Here is a 7,416-nt window from a genome sequence, read left to right as displayed (position 1 = left end):
AATGCAATGGAAGAAATTGAGTACATGGAGGAGCTGGAGATGCCAAGCAATTTGAAAACAGTCATCACGAAGCTGCCTTACAAATTAAGGGAGAACTGGAGAACTGTTGCTTGTGAGCTATTGGAAAGGCACAATCGAAGGGCAAAGTTCAGAGATATCGTAACATTTGTGGAACGTCAAGTTAAAATGTCATCTGATCCACTTTTTGGGGATATCCAGAGTACTCAAATTGTACAACAGAAACCTCAGCCAAGGAATACAATTAGAAACAGCTTTGCAACAACTGTTGTTACTAACAGCAAGTCTGATTTCAGATCAAAATCTCAAGTTGTATGTTTGTGTTGCAAACGTGATCACTTATTGGAGCAGTGTACACAAATGCAAAACAAGATGCACAAGGAAAAACTGAACTTTCTAAAGGAGAAAGGTATCTGCTTTGGCTGTCTTTGTGTTGGACACATGAGCAGAGATTGTGAAAAGCGCTTGACTTGCACAGTATGTGGCCAAATGCATCCCAGCATTCTGCATATTCAACAGAAGGAGAGAACATGCACTCAAGAACAAAATCGTCCATCACTAAGTAGTGCGCTTGTTGCCCTTCAAGCATGTGGTCAAACAGGGGCCGGTAATGGAGAATGTGCATTATCAATTGTACCAGTTCAAGTCAAATCCTGTAAAGGACAAAAGGTAATTCAAACATATGCATTCTTGGATCCTGGTAGATCTGCCACATTTTGTTCAGAACACTTAATGCACCGTTTGAAATTAAAAGGAAAGAAAACTAATATTCTTTTGAAAACAATGGGCAATCAAAGGTCTGTTAGTAGTTCTATTCTGACTGGATTGGAAGTGTCTAGCCTTTATAATGACATCTTTTACAGTCTTCCGGAAGTTTTCACTCAGGAGAAAATGCCTGTGTCCAAAGATAACATGGTTACCGAAGAGGATTTGGATAAATGGCCATACCTGAAAGGTGTTAAGATCCCTCATATTCCTGCTGATGTGGATTTGCTAATTGGAGCAAATGCTTCCAAGGTAATGGAGCCCTGGGAGGTTAAAAACAGTGATGGAGAAGGACCTTATGCAGTTAGAACCCTACTGGGATGGGTCGTGAATGGACCATTACAAGGAAGCAAGGACAATGGGAACACAATTGAATGTCCGGATGTTACTGTTAATAGATACGCAGACAAGCTGGAGGAGCTGAAACAGGAGCTCCAACAAAAAGGAAGCCACAACAGGCTGCAGGAGGAGGAGCTTATCAGTGCGATGAGAGAGCAGGTTCTGCGTCTCACCCAGAAGGAGCAGGTGCTGGAGGAGCGTTTGGAGAGTGTGTGTCAAGAAAACACCGAGCTGAGGGCCAGTTTGGCCTCTTTGCACACACGCCTGGCTCTACAAGACCAACTCAACCAGCAGCACAGCCAGCAGCTAGCTGGGGCGCTGCAAGAGGCGGAGGCTGCACAGGGTCGCTCACGGCAGCTGCAGACCCAGGTGGAGGAGCTTCAGGAGGAGGTGTCCCTGCAGGAAGGCAGGAGCCACGGAGACGCCTCCCTGGTGTCCGAGCTGGAGAGCAGCATGGAGACGACGAGCCTCGGGGTCAGCAAAGAAGAGATTACACAAGAAATGTGGTCCAGTCTTCAGTTGCTGCTCCCACTGACACCGAAACTGAACAACTCGGGGAGGTCAGAGGTCGTGGATCAAAAGGAAGACCTGCACACAATGCTGCATCAGCTGAAGGGAGTGGCCCAGACTCTGGCACTGACGTGGGGCCCTCAGGAGCTGAATCGAGCTTTTGTCGACAGGACGGGCGATCAGTGTGGGAATCCGAGTGCAGCGCATGAGCTGAGAGATCAGAACGTCCATCTGCAGCAGGAAAACGCTGAGTTGAAACGTAAGCTGCAGGACGTGGAGGAGGAGGCCGACGTCGTCCAACAGACCATCAGAGATCGAGATGAAGCCATAGCCAAGAAAAACCTGATGGAGGCGGAGTTGGTGAGAAGTAAAAGTGACATGATATCTCTCAACAACCAGTTATAAGAAGCCATCCAACGTAAGCTGGAGTTGTCACAGGAACTGGAAGCCTGGCAGGACGATATCCAGATCGTTATCAACCAGCAGCTCAGGTCCCAGCAGCAGATGGAGCATCCTCAGAAGAAGTCCACCTCCAACGGCACGTCCTTCTTCCGCAGGGGGGGGCAGAGCCGCCTCCACCTCCTCCACCTGGAGTTCAGACGTGGATCCTGGTTGATGGGACGAGTCTTGGAAGTTTTTCCTGATAAAAATGGACTTGTGCGAGTACAAACTAAAACCAATATACTTGAGAGACCTGTGACAAAGCTTTGTCTATGTATGACAACCTGGAAAATTAAAGGACTGATTGCAAAGACTTATGTTCTAAAAATGGAAGATTGTTTAAATGCAATGTTATACAGTGTCGCTTTGGACTTTAAAGGCTCTTTGTATAAATATTGTATTGAATAGTAATGTCTACTTGTCATGTACAATTAGGGGCCGGAGTGTAAGAGCCATTATGCTCTCTTTTTGACTGTTGTAGTTCCACTGGAGAACACTGGGTGGAGTATGGGTTAAAAGGTATATAGATAATCAGAGAGCAAGGGAAGCCAGGTGTTGGGTTTAAGGTGTATATAGATAATCAGAGAGCAAGGGAATGGGGGTGTTGGGGAAGCAAACAGTTTTTGACCGTGAGGATCAAGCGTGAGGATCAAGGGTGAGGATCAAGAGTCATGGTGGATCAGAACTATGGATTGTAACATGTTTGAGCATCAGAACTGAGCAAAAAATAAAGAAGATAAAATGCAGTATTGGACTGGAACTGGATTCATTTGGAACCACGCGTCAGATAGCCCTACAAAACACCTCTACTAGTGACAAGATGGTAAATTGTCGCTACACTTTGTCAAAAACTACTTCTTTGTGGATTATCACGCATCGCTTTGGAACTTTTTTTGAACTAAGCACTGGATTCCGCTGTGGATTTGGATATAATTGGACGTATGAATCAAGGACCAGTCGCGACGAAGCGAGCGAATTAATTCAAGGTATGTGTACTGCTACCTATGAATGGCTCTTGTGTGCACACCTTTAATAGCATGAATCCAATGCATTGGTTGCTTAAGTTTACAGTTACTGACAAGTTGAATGAAATCAACACTCTGTGAAAATGAGTGTGAGTAATTGTGGTGAAGACTTTATGGCTGCTGGTAAACCACCAGAGACTAATGTGCCGGTTGAGAGAGTTGAAATGGAGTCGGTGAAAGAAAAACGGGGCATCAAACTTACTCCAAGGGCATTACTGGAAAAATTGGAAAAGTTGCAGAAAACAAGAAAGACTAAATTAAATAAAGCAAACAACTTGATGGTTATCATAAGAGATTTGATGTGTAACCTTGAGTATGAAAAGGAAGTGCAATGTTCTTTTGAGAAATTCATAAAGCTGTGTGATGAAGCAAAAGAAATGCACAATTCTGTGATGGTTATTTTGCCCAATGAAGAAAAGGAAAGACAACAAACATGGTTCAATGGAAAGATGTTAATTTATAATGGGTTTAAAGATGATGTTAACAAATGGTTGAGTACTGAAAGTCAAGTTTCATGTTCTGGTGTTGATGACAATGCTTGTCAAGATGACATTGAACCAAATGATAGCGTTTCAAACATTTCCTCACGAGTGTCAACTAAACCATCCAGTAGGAAATGTTCTAGCAGTGTGCGTACTGGGAGATCTTCTGCTTCTTCAGCACGAATTATAGCAGAGGCAGAAAAGGCTGCATTAATTGCACGTGCAACTGCTTTAAAGGAGAAACATGCCTTGGAGGTACAACAGGAACAACTGAGGCAAAGACAAGAGCAAATGGATATTGATGCAGATATTGCTGCTGCTACTGCTAAAATTGCGGTTTTAAACAATTCTGACGGCCAGCATCGTAAAACCTTTTCTGATGGTATGAATGCATATTATGATAAAGGAACTACAATGGGTGGCAAAGAAGTTATTCTTAACCCTCATGTTGAGGAATATAGACCAAGGAATTGTTTCCAGCAAGCGAACCAAAGGAATGTGGTTCAGCAAACTCACAGTGCACTGCAATCTGATCTTCATTCTGTGTCACAAATGCAAACATCAAATGTAATGCCGAACAGCAATGGAACATCAACTTCAAACATCTGCAGTATTATGCAAAAACAAAATGAGATTACTGCTCTTCTTGTACAACAACAACAATCCAGCACACTGCCTCAAAGAGATATTCTTGTGTTTGATGGTAATCCTTTGCAATATAGAGCTTTCATCAGAGCATTTGAACATGGAATAGAGGACAAAACCAACAATTATCGAGATTGTTTGTACTTTCTGGAACAGTACACACAAGGTCAACCTAAGGAACTTGTGCGCAGTTGTCAGCACATGGATGCACAAAGAGGATATGTGCAAGCTAAAGCATTGTTAAAGGAACATTTTGGCAATGAGTTCAAAATAGCTGCTGCATATATAGAGAAAGTACTTGGATGGCCTTCAGTAAAATCAGAGGATGTAAGTTCACTGCAGAGTTATGCTCTCTTTTTGCGTGGATGCTGTAATGCAATGGAAGAAATTGAGTACATGGAGGAGCTGGAGATGCCAAGCAATTTGAAAACAGTCATCACGAAGCTGCCTTACAAATTAAGGGAGAACTGGAGAACTGTTGCTTGTGAGCTATTGGAAAGGCACAATCGAAGGGCAAAGTTCAGAGATATCGTAACATTTGTGGAACGTCAAGTTAAAATGTCATCTGATCCACTTTTTGGGGATATCCAGAGTACTCAAATTGTACAACAGAAACCTCAGCCAAGGAATACAATTAGAAACAGCTTTGCAACAACTGTTGTTACTAACAGCAAGTCTGATTTCAGATCAAAATCTCAAGTTGTATGTTTGTGTTGCAAACGTGATCACTTATTGGAGCAGTGTACACAAATGCAAAACAAGATGCACAAGGAAAAACTGAACTTTCTAAAGGAGAAAGGTATCTGCTTTGGCTGTCTTTGTGTTGGACACATGAGCAGAGATTGTGAAAAGCGCTTGACTTGCACAGTATGTGGCCAAATGCATCCCAGCATTCTGCATATTCAACAGAAGGAGAGAACATGCACTCAAGAACAAAATCGTCCATCACTAAGTAGTGCGCTTGTTGCCCTTCAAGCATGTGGTCAAACAGGGGCCGGTAATGGAGAATGTGCATTATCAATTGTACCAGTTCAAGTCAAATCCTGTAAAGGACAAAAGGTAATTCAAACATATGCATTCTTGGATCCTGGTAGATCTGCCACATTTTGTTCAGAACACTTAATGCACCGTTTGAAATTAAAAGGAAAGAAAACTAATATTCTTTTGAAAACAATGGGCAATCAAAGGTCTGTTAGTAGTTCTATTCTGACTGGATTGGAAGTGTCTAGCCTTTATAATGACATCTTTTACAGTCTTCCGGAAGTTTTCACTCAGGAGAAAATGCCTGTGTCCAAAGATAACATGGTTACCGAAGAGGATTTGGATAAATGGCCATACCTGAAAGGTGTTAAGATCCCTCATATTCCTGCTGATGTGGATTTGCTAATTGGAGCAAATGCTTCCAAGGTAATGGAGCCCTGGGAGGTTAAAAACAGTGATGGAGAAGGACCTTATGCAGTTAGAACCCTACTGGGATGGGTCGTGAATGGACCATTACAAGGAAGCAAGGACAATGGGAACACAATTGAATGTCCGGATGTTACTGTTAATAGATACGCAGACAAGCTGGAGGAGCTGAAACAGGAGCTCCAACAAAAAGGAAGCCACAACAGGCTGCAGGAGGAGGAGCTTATCAGTGCGATGAGAGAGCAGGTTCTGCGTCTCACCCAGAAGGAGCAGGTGCTGGAGGAGCGTTTGGAGAGTGTGTGTCAAGAAAACACCGAGCTGAGGGCCAGTTTGGCCTCTTTGCACACACGCCTGGCTCTACAAGACCAACTCAACCAGCAGCACAGCCAGCAGCTAGCTGGGGCGCTGCAAGAGGCGGAGGCTGCACAGGGTCGCTCACGGCAGCTGCAGACCCAGGTGGAGGAGCTTCAGGAGGAGGTGTCCCTGCAGGAAGGCAGGAGCCACGGAGACGCCTCCCTGGTGTCCGAGCTGGAGAGCAGCATGGAGACGACGAGCCTCGGGGTCAGCAAAGAAGAGATTACACAAGAAATGTGGTCCAGTCTTCAGTTGCTGCTCCCACTGACACCGAAACTGAACAACTCGGGGAGGTCAGAGGTCGTGGATCAAAAGGAAGACCTGCACACAATGCTGCATCAGCTGAAGGGAGTGGCCCAGACTCTGGCACTGACGTGGGGCCCTCAGGAGCTGAATCGAGCTTTTGTCGACAGGACGGGCGATCAGTGTGGGAATCCGAGTGCAGCGCATGAGCTGAGAGATCAGAACGTCCATCTGCAGCAGGAAAACGCTGAGTTGAAACGTAAGCTGCAGGACGTGGAGGAGGAGGCCGACGTCGTCCAACAGACCATCAGAGATCGAGATGAAGCCATAGCCAAGAAAAACCTGATGGAGGCGGAGTTGGTGAGAAGTAAAAGTGACATGATATCTCTCAACAACCAGTTATAAGAAGCCATCCAACGTAAGCTGGAGTTGTCACAGGAACTGGAAGCCTGGCAGGACGATATCCAGATCGTTATCAACCAGCAGCTCAGGTCCCAGCAGCAGATGGAGCATCCTCAGAAGAAGTCCACCTCCAACGGCACGTCCTTCTTCCGCAGGGGGGGGCAGAGCCGCCTCCACCTCCTCCACCTGGAGTTCAGACGTGGATCCTGGTTGATGGGACGAGTCTTGGAAGTTTTTCCTGATAAAAATGGACTTGTGCGAGTACAAACTAAAACCAATATACTTGAGAGACCTGTGACAAAGCTTTGTCTATGTATGACAACCTGGAAAATTAAAGGACTGATTGCAAAGACTTATGTTCTAAAAATGGAAGATTGTTTAAATGCAATGTTATACAGTGTCGCTTTGGACTTTAAAGGCTCTTTGTATAAATATTGTATTGAATAGTAATGTCTACTTGTCATGTACAATTAGGGGCCGGAGTGTAAGAGCCATTATGCTCTCTTTTTGACTGTTGTAGTTCCACTGGAGAACACTGGGTGGAGTATGGGTTAAAAGGTATATAGATAATCAGAGAGCAAGGGAAGCCAGGTGTTGGGTTTAAGGTGTATATAGATAATCAGAGAGCAAGGGAATGGGGGTGTTGGGGAAGCAAACAGTTTTTGACCGTGAGGATCAAGCGTGAGGATCAAGGGTGAGGATCAAGAGTCATGGTGGATCAGAACTATGGATTGTAACATGTTTGAGCATCAGAACTGAGCAAAAAATAAAGAAGATAAAATGCA

The 7,416-nt window shown here is 44.5% G+C and overlaps 2 pseudogenes; both read left to right on the top strand.

The window, feature by feature from the left end:
- The first annotated feature begins 327 nt into the window (after positions 1-327).
- Positions 328-2,248, top strand: LOC119223758 (BICD family-like cargo adapter 1; annotated as a pseudogene).
- A 2,676-nt stretch (positions 2,249-4,924) lies between these two features.
- Positions 4,925-6,845, top strand: LOC119225366 (BICD family-like cargo adapter 1; annotated as a pseudogene).
- The last annotated feature ends 571 nt before the right edge of the window (positions 6,846-7,416 follow it).

This window comes from Pungitius pungitius, chromosome 5 (genome assembly GCF_949316345.1).
Source record: "Pungitius pungitius chromosome 5, fPunPun2.1, whole genome shotgun sequence".
Lineage (NCBI taxonomy): Eukaryota > Metazoa > Chordata > Actinopteri > Perciformes > Gasterosteidae > Pungitius > Pungitius pungitius.
The sequence above is the reverse complement of the archived record's forward strand: the minus strand, read 5'-3'. Positions and strand labels throughout refer to the sequence as shown.